The sequence below is a fragment of the Ambystoma mexicanum genome, chromosome 2p (genome assembly GCF_040938575.1).
Source record: "Ambystoma mexicanum isolate Mex_15411 chromosome 2p, UKY_AmexF1_1, whole genome shotgun sequence".
Taxonomy (NCBI): domain Eukaryota; kingdom Metazoa; phylum Chordata; class Amphibia; order Caudata; family Ambystomatidae; genus Ambystoma; species Ambystoma mexicanum.
In genome coordinates, this window is record NC_090923.1 from 810,868,126 (window position 1) to 810,890,938 (window position 22,813).

The window sequence follows — 22,813 nt, forward strand, 5'->3', positions numbered from 1 at the left end:
CCCTGGGACTGACTACTGTCTCCCAGGGCATGTAAAGTCACCATTGGCTTTACTAGTCCCAAATTATGAACAGAAACCAGTACAAACCATCATATTGTGGACGTACTGGTCGGGGCAATTCAATTGCCCCGGGGTCTGTTAGTCGAGGGGGCACGTCTCCGTCCCCCCTGATCAAGTTTTGGCTGGTGGCAGTGGATACTACTTTTTATATTTGACCGCGAATATATCCCCATGGGATTTTCCCATTGTTCGAGGCTACCAACTTTAATTATTTAATTCTCATAGCCTCGAACATACCGCTGGTTTATTTATTTAATATTAATTCGCCGGTTGGTATTTTTTGCCAGGACTCGATTCTAAAATGGCGTTTGGGTTCTCTTCTGTGACTCCAACCCAAGTCGAGCCCTTTGTTCCACTTTTTGGCGGGCTTCTCCACAGAAGCCTCCAAAAGTGGTGCCACTCTGTCTGGGTACCACAGGGGGTGTGGGAGGTGGTTTAGGCACCCTGGACTGAGGTACCTTGGTAACTCAAGTCGCACTCTTGTGTGATTGGCCCAAGTGGTGAGCCGGCCGGCTCACCATTTAACATGTTTGATTGACAGCTAGGCTGAGTGAATGGGGGTGTGCTGCATAAAAGCAGGGCTTTGGGGACTGGAAGTTCAGAAGTCGCCACAGGACCTGAGAATCCGACGAGGGAGAAGCTGAGCCGACCTACCACGACAACACCACCGGTGGAGCCCTGCGGAACCGACTCACCACTTCCCGACGACAGAGAAGATCTCCCGGCTGGAGAGGCTTCTTCCCCTGACTGGTGGGCACAACCAGTTTACATTCTTTTCTTCGCATCCCAGGACGTCTTGTGGTCGAATTGCCCGTGCCAAGCACCCCGGCAACCGGATAGCCACTTACCACTAGACCGCGAATCAAAGGACCGCTTCTTTTACCTGAGAACTCCGCAGCTGGTCTCTTCCCTGGCAGTGCAACGGACTCCTGTCTTCCTCCGTGACGAGATCCTCTCTTCCCTCGGACGAAGCACCGACTTGCATCCGCTGCCAGGAACAACTGCCCCCGCTGGAGTATTCTCACCACTTTAAGGTACCGTGTCCGCCAGGCCTCCCTTTCTAAAGATTGCTACAAGGCAATAATAATCCCTTAACCTTCTGGACTGGGCTGGCCGCCTTGACCATCTAACTGGTCCCTTTCTTTGGTCCAACGCTTTTTGAACCTTTTCAAGAATTTTGTGCATTGCAACCGTGTGACCTTGGACACATTTCGTTCTGATCCTCTTAAAGTGGATCCGGCTGACTGAACTCTAACTTCACGGTTTTACTTTGCCTTCCTCTCTTGTTGTGTTCTTGTAAAAGTGTTGGGATCTGTTTCAATTTATACTCTGCTTTTCTCTCCCTTTTAAAACGAATTATTAGAGTGCCATCTGCGTTAAGCGCTCACCGCTGTCTGAAAATAAGTGGGGCTTTACTAAAGAATTGTCTAATATTCTTTTAAGGGAGTGTATACCTTTTAGTGACCGTGTTTTTGAACTGCTTAACATTAGTGCCTGTGTGTTTTACTAGATGTGGTTTTAAATAAATAATTATATCTCTTTTACACCAAGCTCTGGTCAGTGTTTACTTGTTCTACTGTGTTCTTCTGACCTATTGTGAATGCTCTGTATACCGCCTAACTCTTCTTGAGGGAAGTCTGACTGCTCAGCCACAGCTACCAAGTGGATCTGTGTGGTACAGACTGCTACCAAGTGGGTTTACTGCCAAACACCTGTAGTCTTAAATCTTTTGCAGTGGTCCCAGAGGGAACTGCACAGGTTTCTGCCTAACACTGGTGTACAGCGGTGGGATTTGTATTGAGTATACACTTTAGAGTGCTTTTTGAACACTTTAGGACAACTAACCACAGAGCTTAGCACTAAAAAGCTGATTTTCTAACTATGTCTGCTATGGAGAGTTATACCCTAGAATCATTGTCTGCCAAAACTGCTGATTGCTTAAAAGTATTGTGTAGACATAAGAATCTCTCTGAGAAGGGCAAGAAAATGGAACTTATAGAAAGATTGTTAGAAAACCAAAGTCTGGGTGGTACAGAGGAATCTACCCCGCCAGCAAATGTAGAAAACAGTGATGGTATTGATCTGAATCAAAGTCTTGATAATGAGTCAGAAGAGGAAAGTGAACCTAATGAAGTTAGCCACTCTGAGCCTCTGTCTGCCTTACCTACTGTACCTACTGGGCCTATACCAGGTCCTACATGTAACCCTGCTTATTTTGAACTTGAAAAAATGAAGCTTGAATTAGAGTACAAAAGTTTTATTGCTCAATCGGAAAGAAACCAAGAGCTAGAGTTCAGAAGAATGAATGCCCAGGCTGAGCAGAAGCAAGCTGAGTTAAGACTCAGAGAAATAGAGCTTAATCATGAACTAGAAATGAAGACGTTGTCTGTGGAAAAATGCTTCTCTTTCCTCTGGTTCCTCTAGGAGTTCCAGTCCCAAAAGACCCCGGGTGCCTAAGGAATTAGTGGGTATATATGAACCTAGGTTGGATGTGTTGGATTGGTTAAAAATGTTTGAGTATAATCATGGGCTCCAGGACATCACAGGGAATGAGTTACTTCCCTGGCTGTTCTCTAGGCTTCCCCCTGTTGCAACTGATGTGGTAATGGAGTTGGGGGAGGTGGATAAGAAGGATTATGAATGTGTGAAACTAGCTTTGATAGCTAGATTTGGGAAGACCCCTTAAGAGGTTTAGGACCCTCAAAAAGCATGATGGTACCCCTTGGGCTACCTGGGTGAGTGAAAGTTTGAAAAACTTAGAGGGATGGATTAAGGGTTACAGAGTTAACACTTATGAAGGAATGAAGAATCTTGTAATGTTGGAGTCAATTTATGATGCCTGCTCTCCTGAGCTCAGACAGCAGGAATTAGATTCCAAGAACTTAGCTAAGGCTGCTGACTTGTGGGTTGCCAACAGGGCCACTCACAAGGATTCTGGGGCTACGCAGAAAAAGGATGAGGGAAAACAGCCAAAAAAGGACTCCAAATAGAATTCTAATAATTCCAATTCCAAAGAGGGCCCCAAACATATCCAAAAGGGTAAGCCACAAGGGAAACCAAATCAGGCTAGTGTACCTCCTGGTGCCAAACCAGAAGGAGGTCAGAACAAGCCACCATTCCAGAAAGCATTTGGTATATGCTTTGTTTGTGGCTCTACTGACCATGTGAAAGGAGATCCCAGATGTAAGGGTAAACCTTCAGGGGTCCAGCTTGTCTCCTTAGCCTTCGCTCCAGAGGAGGAAGTACAAATGGCAAGTGGAAACTTTCTATTACTGGCTGATGAACCCATTGGAGTCTCAGCCAGTGTTTCTTTAGTGTCTCTGGGTTTGTGGGAACAACAGAACTTAGATGTCTATAATTCTATCCCAGATAATACTAAAGAGTATTATAAGGACAGTGTCCAGGTGAATGGTCAGGAGACTCCTGCCATTAGGGACACTGGGGCCAGCATAACTGTGGTGGACAAATTGTTTTTTCAGGCTGAGGATGTTGCTAAGGCACCCAAACGCTTCACCAAGTTAGCTTGAGGGCCTGTGCAGATGCTTCCCCAATTACCAGTTCTCATCCAGTGTAATGACATGACTGTGAAGATACCTGTCAGCATACAAAGTGAGGTGCCAGGAAGGGTTCTGCTGGGTAATGACTTAAAAACTCTTGGAGTAGTGTCACATACCCCAGACCTCCTAGTAAAAGGTTACAGGAGCTCACCAGACCTGCAAGGGAGAGAACCATGAGAGGTACTCCCAAGGAGATGATGAAGAAAGAGATCACTCCTGCTCCACTGGAGATGTCAGCTGCTGTCTCTAAGAAACTAAAAGAAAAAGGGAAACATAAAACCTCTAAAAAGAACCTCACAGCCAGCACTCCAGTGCAGCCAACAAGGACTTCCCCTAGGTTGTCCAAAGTTACACCAGTAACACCCCCTCCAGCTGAGGCTGAGAGGGAGGTATAACCCTGTGTGGTTGAACTAGACTCTGAAGAAGAGCTAGTGGAAGGCCAGGAACTCATTGGAGATCTGGGTCCTGTTGACCATCCTGAGCTGCAGTCTTTACTGGCAGAAGGTGGACCCAACAGGGCAGACTTCAGTAAGGGACAACGAGAATGTCCAACTCTGGAAGGTCTTCGCCACCAGGCAGATGCTCAGGCTGAAGGGCAAGAGCCTGGGAAATATAGGTTACACTGGGAAGATGGCCTCTTCTACAGTGAACCAACGGAGTATGCACCTGGGGACAACAAACGACTTGTAGTACCTCAAGAGAACAGACCACAGTTCTTGCAGTTAGCCCATGAGATTCCTTTGGCTGGTCACTTGAGTTTCAAGAAGACTAAGGAAAGGCTCTCACTCTACTTTTATTGGCCAAAGATGGGGGCTGAAGTAGATAAATACTGCAGGAGCTGCCACACCTGCCAGACTTCTGGTAAGGTTGGCTCCAAGAATGTGGCACCTTTAGTGCCTCTCCCTGTAGTGGGAGTCCCATTTGAGAGAGTAGAGATTGACATTGTTGGTCCCCTTGATCCTCCAACTTCCTCAGGCAACAGGTGTATACTTGTTGTAGTAGACCATGCTACTAGATACCCTGAGGCAATTCCTACGAGGACTGTTACAGCTCCGGCTGTGGCTAAGGCCCTCCTTGGTATTTTTACCAGGGTTGGGTTTCCTAAGGAAGTAATCTCTGACAGGGGGTCACATTTTATGTCCCACTACATGGAAGCCATGTGGAAAACCTGCAGAGTTACTTACAAGTTCTCAACCGCATACCACCCTCAGACCAATGGGCTGGTTGAAAGGTTCAACAGAACCATGAAGAGCATGATAGGTGCTTTAGAGGACCCCCTTAAAAGAAAGTGGGACCTTCTACTGCCATGCCTTCTCTTTGCTTATAGAGAAGTCCCTCAGGAGGGAGTAGGTTATTCTCCCTTTGAACTTCTTTATGGTCATCCGGTCAGAGGTCCATTGGCCCTGATCAAGGAGGGGTTGGAGAGTGCTCCTTCCCCGAAGCCAGTCAGAGTGACTGACTATGTGATAGGTCTCCGAAGGAGAATGTCACAAATGATGGCAGAAGCAAGTGATAACTTGAAAGCTGGACAAGCATTGGTCAAGCACTGGCATGACCAAAAGGCTAACATGGTTGAGTTTTCTCAGGACCAGCTAGTTCTCGTTATGATCCCAACAAGGCAGAGGGCCTTGCAAGACAAATGGATGGGACCCTTCAAAGTTGTGGGTAAACTTGGAGAGGTCAACTATCTGGTGGACTTGGGCAATCCCAAGGAGGCTCCAACAGTCTTCCACACCAACAGACTAAAAGCGTATGTCTCCAGACTTGATGTAGGAGCTTTGCTTCTACCATCAACAGAGGAAGAAGAAGAGAGTGAAGCTCTTCCGGATCTCCTCAGAGGCTTACGTTTAGACGAAAAGATTGAAGGAGTAAATCTCTCTTCAAATCTGACACCTGAGCAACAGGAAGAGTGCAAATCTATGTTAAATCAGTTTGCCCCCCTGTTCTCACTTTCACCAGGCTTGACCCCTTGTGGACAGCATGACATACTCACTGGTGACTGTCTGCCAGTCAAAAGCAGAGGATATCGAATGTCAGAGAATGTAAGAACCCACATCAAAGGTGAGGTCAACAAGATGCTTGATCTCGGGGTAATAGAGCCCTCTACTAGTCCATGGTCTAGCCCAGTTGTGTTAGTACCAAAGGCAGGATCTAAAGAACTTAGATTCTGCGTGGATTACAGAGCTCTTAATGCAGTCACTAAGACTGATGCCCACCCTTTGCCAAGGACAGATGAGTTGGCGGATAGACTTGGTGCAGCCAAGTTATTCAGCACATTTGACTTGACGTCAGGCTATTGGCAAATAGCCCTGAAAGACCATGCCAAGGAGAAAACTGCATTTTCTACCCCAGTTGGCTTATACCAGTTTAAGTTTATGCCTTTTGGATTGAAAAATGTACCTGCTACATTTCAAAGGATGGTAACCCAGGTTCTGAATGGGATGGAGGACTTCTGCATGGCATACTTGGATGACATAGCAGTGTTCAGCAATTCCTGGGAAGAACATGTGGACCACCTGAGATATGTTTTGCAGGCTCTTGGGAAGGACAATCTGACCATAAAGGCAAGTAAATGCCAGATTGGACAGAGTAAAGTGGTCTACCTTGGACATGAGGTAGGAGGTGGAGAAATAAGGCCTTTGCCCAGTAAGATTAAAGCTGTGCAAAATTGGACAACACTTACTACTCAGACCCAGGTGAGAGCCTTCTTAGGCCTCACTGGGTATTACAGGAATTTCATTGAGACCTATGGGTCCATAGCTTCTCCACTGAATGTCATCTCCTCTCCTAAATTCCCTAAAAAGGTTAGGTGGAATGAGGAATGCAATCAGGCCTTTGAAACCCTGAAAAAGGCTCTTTGCCAAGCCCAGTACTCAGAGCTCCTGACTACCACCAAACTTTCATTGTGCAAACAGATGCTCCAAATGTAGGAATGGGTGCAGTCCTCAGTCAACTGGATGGGAAAGGTAGGGAGCACCCCATTTGCCTCATCAGTAGAAAACTGAAGGATCCTGAAACAAGGTGGGCAACCATTGAACAAGAGTGTTTTCCTATTGTGTGGGCTCTGAAGAAGTTTAGGCCATACTTGTATGGTTCTACTTTTGTCATTCAGACTGACCACCAATCCTTGATATGGTTAATGCAAATGAAAGGCGAAAACCCAAAACTATTGAGATGGTCAATCTGCCTGCAAGGGTTTGATTTCAACATTGAGCACAGGTCAGGGTGTCACCACCAAAATGCTGATTGTCTCTCTAGGATGTATGTCATCGACTAGAGGTATGAGATTCATCCAGGAGTGGATTAAATCCTTCTGTCCCTTAGTCTGGGGGGGGGGGGGGCGAGTGTTAGGGAGAATTCTCTCTTTAGGCTGAATTTCCTAACCTAGTGAGTCCCCCAGCAGCTTTGCTGGATTTCTGGAGTTTGTTTTTTTCTCCTGCCAAGAGTGAGACTCTTTTTCTCCCACTCTTGGACATGATTTATGGTGTTCTTTTGACTGTTAATGTGTTTTATGGGCTATGGGGTCCTTTACCCCATAGGGTCTCATGTGTTTTTCCTACGTGTGTTACACAGCACCCTCCGTGCAGCAACACAGGGGTGTCATAGTGACACCCCACCATAGACTCCATACCCTGGGACTGACTACTGTCTCCCAGGGCATGTAAAGTCACCATTGGCTTTACTAGTCCCAAATTATGAACAGAAATCAGTACAAACCATCATATTGTAGACGTACTGTTCGGGGCAATTCAATTGCCCCGAGTTTTGGCTGGTGGCAGTGGATACTACTTTTTATATTTGACCGCGAATATATCCCTATGGGATTTTCCCATTGTTTGAGGCTACCAACTTTAATTATTTAATTCTCATAGCCTCAAACATACCGCTTGTTTATTTATTTAATATTAATTTGCCGGTTGGTATTTTTTGCCAGGTCTCGATTCTAAAATGGTGTTTGTGTTCTCTTCTGTGACTCCAACCCAAGTCGAGCCCTTTGTTCGACTTTTTGGCGGGCTTCTCCACAGAAGCCTCCAAAAGTGGTGCCACTCTGTCTGGGTACCACAGGGGGTGTGGGAGGGGGTTTAGGCACCCTGGACTGAGTTACCTTGGTAACTCAAGTCGCACTCTTGTGTGATTGGCTCAAGTGGTGAGCCGGCCGGCTCACCACTTAGCATGTTTGATTGACAGCTAGGCTTAGTGAATGGGGGTGTGCTGCATAAAAGCAGGGCTTTGGGGACTGGAACTTCAGAAGTCGCCACAGGACCTGAGAATCTGACGAGGGAGAAGCTGAGCCGACCTACCACGACGACACCACCGGCGGAGCCCTGCGGAACCGACTCACCACTTCCCGACGACAGAGAAGATCTCCAGGCTGGAGAGGCTTCTTCCCCTGACTGGTGGGCACAACCAGTTTACCTTCTTTTCTTCGCATCTCAGGACGTCTTGTGGTCGAATTGCCCGCACCAAGCACCCCGGCAACCGGATAGCCACTTATCACTGGACCGCGAATCAAAGGACCGCTTCTTTTACCTGAGAACTCCGCAGCTGGTCTCTTCCCAGGCAGTGCAACGGACTCCTTTCTTCCTCCCCGACGAGCTCCTCTCTTCCCTCGGACGAAGCACCGACTTGCATCCGCTGCCAGGAACAACTGCCCCCGCTGAAGTATTCTCACCACTTTGAGGTACCGTGTCCGCCAGGCCTCCCTTTCTAAAGATTGCTACAAGGTAATAATAATCCCTTAACCTTCTGGACTGGGCTGGCCGCCTTGACCATCTAACTGGTCCCTTTCTTTGGTCCAACGCTTTTTGAACCTTTTCAAGACTTTTGTGCACTGCAACCGTGTGACCCTGGACACATTTTGTTCTGATCCTCTTAAAGTGGATCCGGCCGACTGAACTCTAACTTCACGGTTTTACTTTGCCTTCCTCTCTTGTTGTGTTCTTGTAAAAGTGTTGGGATCTGTTTCAATTTATACTCTGCTTTTCTCTCCCTTTTAAAACAAATTATTAGAGTGCCATCTGCGTTAAGCGCTCACCGCTGTCTGAAAATAAGTGGGGCTTTACTAAAGAATTGTCTAATATTTTTTTAAGGGAGTGTATCTTTTAGTGACCGTGTTTTTGAACTGCTTAACATTAGTGCCTGTGTGTTTTACTAGATGTGGTTTTAAATAAATAATTATATCTCTTTTACACCAAGCTCTGGTCAGTGTTTACTTGTTCTACCGTGTTCTTCTGACCTATTGTGAATACTCTGTATACTGCCTAACTCTTCTTGAGGGAAGTCTGACTGCTCAGCCACAGCTACCAAGTGAATCTGTGTGGTACAGACTGCTACCAAGTGGGTTTACTGCCAAACACCTGTAGTCTTAAATCTTTTGCAGTGGTCCCAGAGGGAACTGCACAGGTTTCTGCCTAACAGAGAGCACCAGGTGGAAAAAGAAAAATGCAGCCTTTCAAAACATTCAAGCAAAAGTAGTTGATGCAAGTTGTAGTACAGAGTTTGAACAGAGACAATCAGGCTCATTAGAAGTTCCCCGTCGGTAATTCTGGCAGGATACCGGGGAACTACTGTACCATCTCTGCCTCCCGGTATTACCGGGATATCATGGGCGGCGGAGACACTGGTAACTTCCCATTAAAAACAGTGCCGATGATTCAGGAATTTATATTACGGTCAGGCCTGTCAGTAGGTCAGAGCTCCTACCGGCAGACTTGGAGTTGGCCTGTCTGGAAAGGTGCCGGTATACGTTGTTACTGGCACTTTATTTCTGGACCGGCCAACTCATAATGAGGGCCAATGTCCCTACATGTCTAAATACATGAAATGTATGAATGAGGGAAATTTCCAGGGAAAGCCATTTTCCCTGTACATTTAACTCTTCTGCAGTCTCCAGGATGAGGCCCAGATGTCAAGATGCATTGCATGGAAGCAATCCCTTCCCTAGCCAGATTAATGAATCAAATAACAACTGTATTGACTTTTTAAGACTTTTGTTGGAATTCGAGAAAAAGAAAACAGCCCCTGTCCTGACCCATTTCTAATAAAACGAATTACACATATATTGCTATTGTAATTTACTAACTGAAAATAGCATTAGGCATGATTTCTTTCCTAGATAAAGTGCTCACCATTAGTAGAACCAGGTTTGGTTTTGATTTAACACAAACCATTATAAAGCAATCTGTTTCAACAAAGCATCTTCAAATAGCAGGTTATCTTACCTTTTTGCTGCAGGGTGCAATGTCCATTATTGGAGGGATGGACAATGATGGCAGAGGCATCATTCCGTTCTCTACAGAGCACGTCCACAATTAAACAAGCGATTTATATTCAGTCTACGCACCCTGAATGCACATGGTTCCCACTGGGAAAGGCAAAACAAAAGAGTTGATGGCTGGAAGGTTTAGAATAAATCTTGACCTCTGGCATTGCTCTGGGCAAAGGGGTAGTCCAGCCCGAACTGCAAGGTCACATCCCTTTTGCACGAGACCACAAGCATCCCCAGACATGTTTCAGCCTTTTGGGGTGGGGCCAAGCCTGATTTGCATATGGTCTTTCCCCTTCTGTAATGGCTTGGCAGGCGAAGAACGATGGTCTGGAGGGTTGCCCCGAGCAATGCCAGTGGTTAAGATTCAGTCTAAAGCTTCCAGCCATCACCTCTTTGCTTTTGCTTTGTCACCCCGAGTGGGACGGGTATGCCCAGACGTGGGTCCCGTGCCTGCTGGGCCTAGAGACCCAAGCTACTCCTCACTGATGAGCCCCAACAAGGGTGAAACATGTTTGGGGATGCTTGTGGTCTCGTGCAGAAGGGATGTGACCTAGCAGTTCGGGCTGGACTTCCCCTTTTGGGGTGGGGCCAAGCCTGATTTGCATATGGTCTTTCCCCTTCTGTAATGTCTTGGCAGGCGAAGAACGATGGTCTGGAGGGTTGCCCCGAGAAATGCCAGTGGTTAAGATTCAGTTTAAACCTTCCAGCCATCACCTCTTTGTTTTTGCTTTGTCACCCCGAGTGGGACGGGTATGCCCAGACGTGGGTCCCGTGCCTGCTGGGCCTAGAGACCCAAGCTACTCCTCACTGATGAGCCCCAACAAGGGTGAAACATGTTTGGGGATGCTTGTGGTCTCGTGCAGAAGGGATGTGACCTAGCAGTTCGGGCTGGACTTCCCCTTTTGGGGTGGGGCCAAGCCTGATTTGCATATGGTCTTTCCCCTTCTGTAATGGCTTGGCAGGCGAAGAACGATGGTCTGGAGGGTTGCCCCGAGCAATGCCAGTGGTTAAGATTCAGTCTAAACCTTCCAGCCATCACCTCTTTGTTTTTGCTTTGTCACCCCGAGTGGGACGGGTATGCCCAGACGTGGGTCCCGTGCCTGCTGGGCCTAGAGACCCAAGCTACTCCTCACTGATGAGCCCCACAAGGGTGAAACATGTTTGGGGATGCTTGTGGTCTCGTGCAGAAGGGATGTGACCTAGCAGTTCGGGCTGGACTTCCCCTTTTGGGGTGGGGCCAAGCCTGATTTGCATATGGTCTTTCCCCTTCTGTAATGGCTTGGCAGGCGAAGAACGATGGTCTGGAGGGTTGCCCCGAGCAATGCCAGTGGTTAAGATTCAGTCTAAACCTTCCAGCCATCACCTCTTTGTTTTTGCTTTGTCACCCCGAGTGGGACGGGTATGCCCAGACGTGGGTCCCGTGCCTGCTGGGCCTAGAGACCCAAGCTACTCCTCACTGATGAGCCCCAACAAGGGTGAAACATGTTTGGGGATGCTTGTGGTCTCGTGCAGAAGGGATGTGACCTAGCAGTTCGGGCTGGACTTCCCCTTTTGGGGTGGGGCCAAGCCTGATTTGCATATGGTCTTTCCCCTTCTGTAATGGCTTGGCAGGCGAAGAACGATGGTCTGGAGGGTTGCCCCGAGCAATGCCAGTGGTTAAGATTCAGTCTAAACCTTCCAGCCATCACCTCTTTGTTTTTGCTTTGTCACCCCGAGTGGGACGGGTATGCCCAGACGTGGGTCCCGTGCCTGCTGGGCCTAAAGACCCAAGCTACTCCTCACTGATGAGCCCCAACAAGGGTGAAACATGTTTGGGGATGCTTTTGGTCTCGTGCAGAAGGGATGTGACCTAGCAGTTCGGGCTGGACTTCCCCTTTTGGGGTGGGGCCAAGCCTGATTTGCATATGGTCTTTCCCCTTCTGTAATGGCTTGGCAGGCGAAGAACGATGGTCTTGAGGGTTGCCCCGAGCAATGCCAGTGGTTAAGATTCAGTCTAAACCTTCCAGCCATCACCTCTTTGTTTTTGCTTTGTCACCCCGAGTGGGACGGGTATGCCCAGACGTGGGTCCCGTGCCTGCTGGGCCTAGAGACCCAAGCTACTCCTCACTGATGAGCCCCAACAAGGGTGAAACATGTTTGGGGATGCTTGTGGTCTCGTGCAGAAGGGATGTGACCTAGCAGTTCGGGCTGGACTTCCCCTTTTGGGGTGGGGCCAAGCCTGATTTGCATATGGTCTTTCCCCTTCTGTAATGGCTTGGCAGGCGAAGAACGATGGTCTGGAGGGTTGCCCCGAGCAATGCCAGTGGTTAAGATTCAGTCTAAACCTTCCAGCCATCACCTCTTTGTTTTTGCTTTGTCACCCCGAGTGGGACGGGTATGCCCAGACGTGGGTCCCGTGCCTGCTGGGCCTAGAGACCCAAGCTACTCCTCACTGATGAGCCCCAACAAGGGTGAAACATGTTTGGGGATGCTTGTGGTCTCGTGCAGAAGGGATGTGACCTAGCAGTTCGGGCTGGACTTCCCCTTTTGGGGTGGGGCCAAGCCTGATTTGCATATGGTCTTTCCCCTTCTGTAATGGCTTGGCAGGCGAAGAACGATGGTCTGGAGGGTTGCCCCAAGCAATGCCAGTGGTTAAGATTCAGTCTAAACCTTCCAGCCATCACCTCTTTGTTTTTGCTTTGTCACCCCGAGTGGGACGGGTATGCCCAGACGTGGGTCCCGTGCCTGCTGGGCCTAGAGACCCAAGCTACTCCTCACTGATGAGCCCCAACAAGGGTGAAACATGTTTGGGGATGCTTGTGGTCTCGTGCAGAAGGGATGTGACCTAGCAGTTCGGGCTGGACTTCCCCTTTTGGGGTGGGGCCAAGCCTGATTTGCATATGTCTTTCCCCTTCTGTAATGGCTTGGCAGGCAAAGAACGATGGTCTGGAGGGTTGCCCCGAGCAATGCCAGTGGTTAAGATTCAGTCTAAACCTTCCAGCCATCACCTCTTTGTTTTTGCTTTCCCACTGGGAAAGGGGCAGAAGAAAGTCAAAACTAGTGAAGCCAATGTGTAAAGCAAAACCATGTTCTCATCATAATGTTAGAAACATAAGGTGGACAAATATCAACTTTGGTATTGCTCTGAATTATAAACTCAAATGGATGATTATTTAAGTAGCAATCTGTAATTCGTAATAATGTACAGAACAATAACCAAAATTGTCCAATATTCATAACACTCCGTCATGTCAGCACCTTTTCCAGTCAACGCAATATTTCCTTATTGGGCAGTTGTGAAAAAAATGCACATTATGTATGCACCCTCGTCAACATCAAGAAAGCAGCTAACCTTGCAAGATGGTAATTAAAGTGCAAATGTACCCTTTACAATTAATGCAGAACTTTACCAGACATGCATTTTTTTTAGTTATAAACTTCTATAAACCAACTGACAAAAATAAATATGATTGAATAACCTGGCACAGACCATCCAGAGCCTGAAATATGATTAAGAACAATACACACGAAAAATCTGGTAGTGGAGCTTCTAAACGCAGCCAAATAATTCTCAGTCCAATGGGCAATTTATGGTGATGGTAATAGAAGTTTATAAATACGGAATACCAACCCTATGCCCACCTCCCATCCCTGTGCAAGAGAAAAACAAAGTGAAAAACAAATGGCTGCATGACAGCCAGCCATGACACCAATAAAAGAAGGCCGAAGGAAAATGGCGTCTTTTAAAAATATTCATGCAAAATAGGCTAGTTGCGAGTTCTCTTGCTCAGCATTGGGTGATAACGCATGTCAAAGGAGTGTGAAAACACGTCTGTCCATGACAAAACACAAGAACTGTGGGGTTGAGGGACACTGCCAGATACAGCAATTTTCCCTGTACTTTTTACTCTACAATGGTCCCAAGAAATAAGCTGTAAAGTCAAGAGGCATTATATAGAAACAATAAAAGCATCTCTTATCAATCACTTAAAGTGCAAAATGTTTAGTCACTAAATAGAAGTTTGAATGCATTTCTAGCATGTGTTGGAGTTAGAGTAAATGCCCTACACTAACTAACTACAATATTCACACAGATGTTGGCATATGTCTAGTGTAATTGCCATTAACCCTGAACTTTGAGACAAGGAGCCATCACTGATAGATATTTCAAATTAAATTACTTCTGATATTTGAAACTCCAGTCATTATCCGGTAAACTGTTTCAACAAAAACAGCTAAAAGTAAGGTATAATCTCACCAAGATAAAGTTGATGATAGAGTGGTCACTGGGCCCAGGCAGCCATGTCGATGATGCAGAGGGATTTGAAGTTAATCAGTGCAGCTTTGGGGAGCAAATGAAGACTTTTTAGAGAAGGAGTGATGCGGTCCCTTGGCTTAAGGCCAAGGTAAGTTTTGCTGCCCTATTCTAGATTAGTAGGCCGGGCCGCAGAGTGGAAGAAGGTAGATTCGGGAGAAGGCTATTGCAATAGTACAGCCTAGAGAGAACCAGGGCTCGGGTAACATTGAGCCTCTGGGGGAAAATGAGAAAGGGGAGAATCCTTTGAGAAGGAAGAGCAGAAAGTGGGACTCCTTGGCAATGTCCAGAGTGTGAGGGAGGGAGGAATGAGAGAGCAGAGTCAAAGATGATGGCAAGATTTCTAGCTACAGAAGAAGGAGCAGGGGGAGAGCCAAAGGAGGATGGGCAGAGTGAAGGGAAGAAGGAGGGAGCAGGGGTCCTGATGGGAAGGATCTCAGTTTTACAGGCGTTGAGGCAGAGATCATTGGAGGTGCACCAGGACTGGATGGTAGACAGTCAGTCAGGGATGATGGTGTGTGCAAGAGAATCAGCAGGAAGTTTGAAGAAGAGCTGTGTGTCATCTGCGTAACACTGGAATTTGGATGAGAAGGAGGAGATGAGGCGTGAAAGCAATGCTAGGTAGATGTTAAAGAGCCGATGGGGAGATGATAGAGGCCTGGGGAACACCACAGGTGGAGAAGGAAGTAAGTGAGAAGGTGGCCAGGATGATTTGGGTAGAGAGGTCAGTTAAGAAGGCTGTCAGCCAGTCCTGTGCCCGTTCCGAGATACCAAGAGTATTGCGGTGCATTTGCATGAGGATGGAATGGGTGATGAAAATAGGGCAGTAGTTGGCAGGGCAGGAAGGGTCTGCTGAAGGCTTTTTCAGAAGCAGGCGCACAAGAGAGTGCTTAAGGGAGGAGGGGAAAGACCCAGTGAGAAAAGAGTGATTGCTGAAATCAGTGAGTGCAGGGGCAAGAGAGCCAATGTTATCCTTCATGATCCTGGATGAGCAAGGGGAAACCTTTTTAGAAGAGACCTTTATGGAGCAGACAACTCTGGTAACTTCCTCAGGTGTAACAGGGGAGAAGGAGGAAAGCAGGGAGGGAGAGGAAGGAGGGGAGTGCGGGGTCAAGGGAGGCATGAGGGTATGGGGTGGGTTGGGAGGATGGGTATCAAGGATGTTCAGGATGTCCTCGGTTTTGGTGGCGAAGTGTGTGGCCAGTGCATTGCAGAGGGCCTGGGAAGGAGAATGGGAGGAGACTGTCGCAGGGTTGGCTAGTTCCCTGCAAATCCTGAAGAGTTCAACCGTATTGTTGGATGCAGAGGAAACCTGAGCCTGTATTTGGGCTCTTTTCTTGGTACAGATGGAGAGTCTGTATTTCCTCTGGAGCAGGCAGCAGGCCAGTTTGTCAGAGGATGAGCCTGAGCTATTCCACTTCTGCTCCGCCCCCCTGCATTTTCGTTTCAGGGCCGCGTGTTCAGAGTCATACCAAGTGTTAGACTTAGAGGCAGGTTTCAGGTGGATCCTCATGACTTGGGCAAGATTGTCAAGAGTATTGGTGATGGACAGGTGGAGGTTGCTGAGAGCAGAGTCAGAGGTAGAGTCAGAGGAATGGGGAGAGAGGGGATGAAGGTGGAAGCGAAGGCAGCAGCTGACACTCGTTTCATAGGGTGGATGTTAGTGAACGAGCTTGGCAGGGCTTTTGGGGGGACGGTCAGAGGATCAAAGAGACCCAGGTGGGAGGAGAGGAGAGAATGGTCTAACCAGGAGAGAGGGGTGACTAGAGGGAGGTGGAAGAGGGCAGTGTGTATGAGGGCATCCAGAGTGTGTCCAGCTGAGTAGGTTGGCCCAGAAGGGAGAATGGAGAGAGAAAGAGAAGTGCAGAGGTCAGTAGGTCAGTGCAGAGCCAGGGGAGTCCAGTTGGATGTTGAAATCGCCCAGGAGGAGGGGGTTGGAGGTGGATGAAAGTAAAGAAGAACAGAAATCAGCCCATTCAGAGAGGAACAGGGTGGTGGCATCAGGAGGCCGGCAAATGGTAGCAATTGCCAGGGTGGATATAGGAGAGATGACCAACTTGCAAACCAGTCTCTCAAAGGAAGAGTAGGGCTGGGTGGGTAAGATGGAGGTTGGAACCCACTCAGGGAAGATTAAGGCAACTCCCTGGCCAGTGCGGTGATGTCAAGGCTTTGAGATGATTTTGAAGCCATCAGGGAGGAGGGAGTCAAAAGCAGTGACTGAGCTGGCATTGAACCATGTCTCGGTAAGAGCGAGAATGTCGAGGCTAGTGTCTTCAAGAAGTAGGCAGATGTCAGTGGAATGTTTGTTGGCTGAGTGGTCATTAAGAGTCAACAGAGGGAGGAGGTCTCTGCCTTTCAAGGATTTCTGAGGTGGGGTACAGGGGTGTGGTACACCAGTCTGCGGAGGGAGAGCGAGAGAGTAGTTGGGGGAGATGCAGGAGAAGAAAGGAAGTTAATGCGAGAAGGCGGATCCGGTCAAGGAGAAGGAGGTTGGGTTGTGGACCCTGAACAAGGATAGGGCCTGTGTGATAGACATTAACGAACCAATGTGAAGATGAGAAGCCAGCCAAGAGGACTACCCACTTGGTGACACTGTTAATGGTAGAGGATATGGAAGGAGAGAGAGTGCAGGTGAGATGGGGGGTCCACAGATCTGGAGAGAGGACAGAGAGGAGAATAAACCTCTCCGGAGGAAGACCTAAAATAGACGTCTGCGACGGGAAGTCCAGGGTTTGGACTCAAGCTGTTATTTTTTTGCTTTTCCCTGCCAGACTTCATGAGAGAGGGGGGGGGGGGGGTAGGTGATAGTGTAGCAGTTAGAGCAAAATGGGTGAGATGTTGAGAGCCATAGGGGTGGCAGAGGTTAGTCGAGCAATGAAAGAAGAGTGGCTGTACAGCACAGATCAAGCTAGACTCACGAGGTGGCCTAGTAGAAGTACTCATTAGGCAATCCAGAAAGGAAGAGTTTCAAGAGACAAAGGCTGCACAGATGTACAAGTACACACAAACAACAACAATTTTATTTTTAAATGGAGGAAAGGTGCAATGCAAGAGGGATGCGCAACTGTAGAAGTACACCCAAACAAAAAAATATTTTTTAAAATGGAGGAACAGATGCAAAGCAAGAGGGGTGCACAGATGTACTGCTACAGCCCAACAAAAGCGATTTTCAAAAATGGAGGTACAGATGCAAAGCAAGAGGGGTGCACATATGTCAGCTATCAGCACAGATCTTAGCTATTGATTGCTTCAGCTCCCCCCTAAGAGATGTTATTTGTTCATGAAAGACCAAAGAAACGCACAGGATGCAGGCAGGGGGCACCCTGCTGAGACATACACAGAACCAGCAGAGATGCCACAAAACCCTTTCCGAGTTCCAGGGGACAGCTTGTCAGGGCACTAGAACCGGGCGAGGCAGGAGTTGCAGTGGCCCGGGCAGTACCCCTGCTCCTCCAGCAGGCAGGGCGCTCACACTGCCGGACATTAAAAAATGACTTCCGGGAGGCCACCAGGGGGCACGGGCAAGATGGCCACCTAAGCTCTGAGCTCCGCACCCAGCCCCGGGTAATCCAAGGAGAAGAGACGGAACGGGAGTCCCCCAAACCAAATGACCCCCACCCGACGCCACATGAGATCGTGGCCCCCCACTGGGTCCAACTGCAGAACCTCTCCGACATCCACGGGCCGAGATCTGCGGCTCGAGGGCCTGCGTGACCCCTCCCCCACAGCCTCCAGCGACACGCTGGGTGAGATATCTCGTGCCGAATCAAGGAGGAGGGAGTCCACCACGGTGAGGGAGGAGGCAGCGGCAGAGGAGACTGGGTGCCGCTCCCGAAAAGCCGGGGCTCCGTGCCCCACTGTCCACGACGGGCCCGTGGGGAGGGGGGGCTGACACGGGAGCGCGCCCCCCACAACCTTTCACCACCAGCGCAGGCCGGGAGGGGGCATACGGATCCACGGACACGGACCCCCACAGGGGACACTGCAGAGCAATCTCGCGGGGCGCGAGCATCATGCCTCCTCGCCCATGTGCTGCCTACCCGGGGGCTAACACCTGCCAGAGCCCACCCTGATCCCAGCCACCAGTCGGAGTGAGGCTCCGGGGGCCGACGCTGGAGCGCGCCCCCCCGCCCACAGCGAGCACTCAAAGGAGGCATGTGAGGCATCAGGTGAGGACCCCACCCACCCGGGCGAGGCCCGACTCGCATCTCCCCATACCCCACCTGTGTCAGAGGTGCATCCGGGGGGACCTCGGACTCCCCTCCTTCCCCCCTCGGTTTGGGCCGTCGTGGGAGCGCGTCCTTGTGCCTAACAACTGGGGGCCACAGGAGGCCACACGTTGCCATCCCCCCTCAGGAACTGAGCCCATGGGGGTGGACTACTCAGAAAAGGGTCTTGACCGTAGGGTGCAACATAAAGGACATAATACACGCTAGACCCCCGGATGGATGCATAGGGCACACCCCGCCCCAGAGGACGCCGAGTTGTGCCGCATGGCCCGCTAAGACCCCGGAGCCCGCTCGCCAAAAAACCCAGAGAGCACCATCACAGGGGCACCGATCCGCTTCACGCAATCCGGACTCCCATCGGGTGCCAGTAACTACAATCAACGCATCCCCAACCCCTCTCCCCACTCGGGTTGTTTCCAACACGGCCACAGGCTGAACAACGTGCACCGATAGAAATTGCCCAGAACAAACACCCCATGAGCTGGAGAGAGAGCCTGTCTAAATATCAATTTGTGGCCAGCGAGGAGGCCATGGCTTCCGGAGGCTCACCCATCCCGCCTCCCGACCTGGGCGCCATCCAGAACAATATCCAGATGATGTTGGAGGAGATTCGTGGGATAAGAACCGACATGGGCGCCAAACTGGACGATCTCACAACCAAAGTCACCACCTTAGAGGACCGCATGGAGGGAGTCGAAAACAACCAGCTCTCCACAGCACTCCTAGAGACACAGATGGAAGCCAGATTCCAAGAAATGTAACGGCGCGAGGAGGAACTCCGGCTCAAGGTGGATGACATGGAAAATAGGGAGAGGAGAAACAACTTGCGCATTTTTGGATTAGCTGAAGCTGAAGGAGAAACTATACAAGGCCTGGAGGGCAAAGTGCACGACATCATAAGAAATGTTATGGGGGCGGATGCCGATAGCGAGATCAAACTCGACAGGGTCCACCGCGCGGGCGGAGGGGGCAGAGGCCCACGCTCTGTGTTAGCCCGCCTACACTACTATAAAGACAAAGCCAAGATCCTAGAGAAAGCGAGGAATCTCAGTAACATTCAATACGGAGACTCTAGGGTGTCTATCTTCCAGGACCTCTCAGCCCTCACCCTGGCAATGAAAAAGAAGTACGGCAACCTCACCAGATGGCTTCAGGGAAGGGGGGTCAGATACCGCTGGGGCCACCCCTTCTACTTGACGCTCGAATGGCAGGGGGAGAGACATCACCTAGTCTCGGAAGAGGACATCCAACGGGTCACAGACGACCTGGTGGGCGACCGTGCCGGCTACTCCGGTGACCGGGGGGGGGGAGGCCCGGGACCCCCCACGAGGCCCAAGCAGACTGGAGAAGCTCAGTGGCAAATCGAAGGTCAAGGGGGCCCGCAAGTTCCAAAAAACCAGGCACCCATCAATGGCCTCGGAGGACCACCCGAAGTGACACCACCACCTCTGCGGAGGGGGAGGAAATTCTCTTAGGCCTATCGTCACTGGACTGCATCACTGGTGGAGTTGAGGGCCGGATGCACTACGGCCACATGCCACGTTGGCACAACATTTGGCCCGCGAGAGTACAGGGCTGGTTTATGTTCACCAAAGTGTTGATAATTCTGTTAAGCGGACCCTTGTAAGGGTTTCGAGTTTGAGGTTACAGGGGGGTGGGGGACACGGTTCCGAGATCCCACCTCGGGCATTTGAGCCGAGGTTTGAGTGGGGTTGCCCCACATTAAAAGAAGGAAACGGGATTCCCTAAATACACGAAATACCCGGGGCTGGGGTTAGAGTCCTTGGTGGTTCGTTGACCAACCCCGACATTTGTTGGGGGGACGTGGATGGACGCCTTACAAAGCGGGGGAATGGGGGTGGGGGGCCATGTGGGGAAGGGAGGGACTGGGTTAGGTGGGGGATGGGGAAGGACCAACGGGGAGAAGATGATGGAGACACGAAGAGGGGATGGAGGGAGGGGGGGGTTAGCCTGATCGATCCAGAGCCCAACATCCAACAACGGGCCTCACACCAAAACTACATCAAGGAGCAAAAGGTGGTAGACTCCAAAGACGACCACGGTTGAAGGCAAGATAGGCACACTAAATGTCAAGGGCCTAAACTCCCAAAACAAAAGATCGCTGACTAGCAACATGTTCCGTAAACAGCAGCTAATGGTGCTCTTCCTACAGGAAACCCACTATAAACAGGGGAAAGAATCACCTATCAGGGGTAAGGAAATAGGGTCCAACTATTGGGCCTCCCATAGAAGTTCAAATAAGGAAGTGGTTGGGATCCTCCTGAACAAAACATTCCAGCTCTCAAACATAGAAACCAAGAGGGGTTTCGGGGGGAGGTTCTTGGGGATTAAGGGCACCTGCGAAGGCGAACGGGTTACCCTAGCCACCCTATACGCTCCCAACTCAGGCCAGATACGGATCCTGACCCAGATCCTAGGGGTAATGGACGAGTGGGCAGAGGGAGCCATGATACTGGGGGGGATTTCAATCTTATCAAGGACCCTAAATTGGATTGGTGGACAGCGAGAGGGGCGGAACAAAAGGGGATCACTAAAGATAACCTAGCACTGCAGACCCTCCTAAGAGAACACTTCTGGACTGACGTCTGGCGTTCAGCATACCCGGGTCCGGGGGGATACACCTTCTTCTCCCCCCGCCCATTACACATACACCAGAATTGATTTGCTCCTGACCTCAGAGGAGGGTGGGGGGGTGGCCACGGTCCCAAAGGTTGAAACAATAACTTGGTCTGACCATGAGGTACTAGTGGCAACCTGGTCGCTGCCCACCTCCCCCAGATCTTCACGCTGGCGATGTAATGACACTCTCTTGAGGGACTCAGTGTTTAAAGATTTCTTGAGAAAGGAAATGGAGGCATATTTTGATACGAACGATAATGGGGAGACGGATATGGTGACAGTATGGGAGGCAGCTAAGGCCACCTTCCGTGGCCTCCTCATGACCGAGGGCGCCAGACGCAAACGGGAGAGAGGACTTATAGAACACAAGTTACGAATGGAGTTGAAGGCCCAATGGGTCAGGCTCAACCAGGATGGAGAGGACAGGGTATCCCTCCTGACGGAAATGAGGGAGAAGAGACAGGCATTACATACAGTCCTCATAGGGGAGGTTGTCAAGAAAATGAGGTACACGAGGCAGAGGTACTACGAAAGGGGAGACAAGGTGGGAGCACTATTGGCGCGTAGTGCCAGGGGATGTAGACTGGAGAGGAAGGTTGGGCCAATCAGGGATAGTGAGGGCAACAGGCGCAATAAAAAAGGAGAAATAGTCGACTCCTTTGCCGTTTTCTATAGGGAACTCTATACAAGGCAGGAGGGGGAATCAGTGGAGGACATGCGGGCATTTCTGACGGAACACCCACTGCCCCGGCTGACTGAGGGGGAATTGCAGGAATTGGAGGCGGACATAGTTGCGGAAGAGGTCGAGGCAGCCATAAAAAGATTAAAAGTTGGCAAGGCCCCGGGGCACGATGGGTATACGGCCGACTTTTACAAACAGTTTCAACTTACACTAACGGAACCTCTAGCCAAGTTATTCAACCAAATCAGAAACCGAGACACAATCCCTCCCACCTTCCAGCAGGCCCTCATCACGGTAATCCCGAAACCGGGTAGAGATCTGGAGGAGTGTGGCTTCTACAGACCCATTTCACTCCTGAATCTTGATGCCAAGATCTTCGCCAGAGTGACCCGCCTAGAGAAATGCCTACCTCGCTTGGTCCACCCGGATCAGGCTGGCTTCATACTTAACAGGCAAGCCTCTGATAGTATGCGTAAAACTCTCCACGTGCTAAACTCCAAGATGACCCGAGATGAGGGAACCCTGGTGCTTGCCTTGGACGCAGAAAAGGCCTTCGACAGGGTCAGCTGGACATTCATGGGGGAGGTCCTCTCGGCGGTGGGAATGGGCCAGAGATGGCTGAGCTGGACGTCAGCATTGTACTCATCACCCACGGCCAGGGTAGTTGCTAACGGTATGGAATCGGAGGCCTTCCCTCTAGGGAGAGGCACGAGACAGGGCTGTCCTCTGTCCCCCCTGATCTATGCCCTGGTCATGGAACCCTGGGCGATTTCAGTAAGGAACAATGAATCGATCAGCGGAGTGCGGATGGGCGACTCCCACTGCAAAATCATCCTATTTGGCGATGACGCCCTCCTCTATGTCACCAATCCCTCACTAACGATTCCCCATGTAATGCGGGGACTGGCACATTACGGGGATCTTTCGGGGTACAAGGTCAACCTGGGCAAATCAGTGGCATATGTAGGGGGTCACCTATCGGAAGCAGAGACAAAATACGTGGAGGAACTACCCCTCCGGCTCCAGAAAGATGGGTTTCGGCACTTGGGGATCCAGGTCACGGCCAACCCCGCTGACCTTTTT

The 22,813-nt window shown here is 49.9% G+C and overlaps 1 long non-coding RNA gene across 9 annotated transcripts in view; it reads right to left on the minus strand.

Moving 5' to 3' along the window:
* Positions 1–22,813, minus strand: part of LOC138566816 (uncharacterized) — a 355,734-nt gene that overhangs the window by 67,631 nt on the left and 265,290 nt on the right. Inside the window, exon 26 of one of the 9 annotated variants that reach the window (XR_011302026.1) lies at positions 9,860–9,981. The exons of the other annotated variants lie outside the window; for them this stretch is intronic. This is a non-coding gene — a long non-coding RNA (uncharacterized lncRNA). Of the gene's footprint in view, positions 1–9,859; positions 9,982–22,813 lie in introns of those variants that run through there. 9 annotated transcript variants of the gene reach the window in all.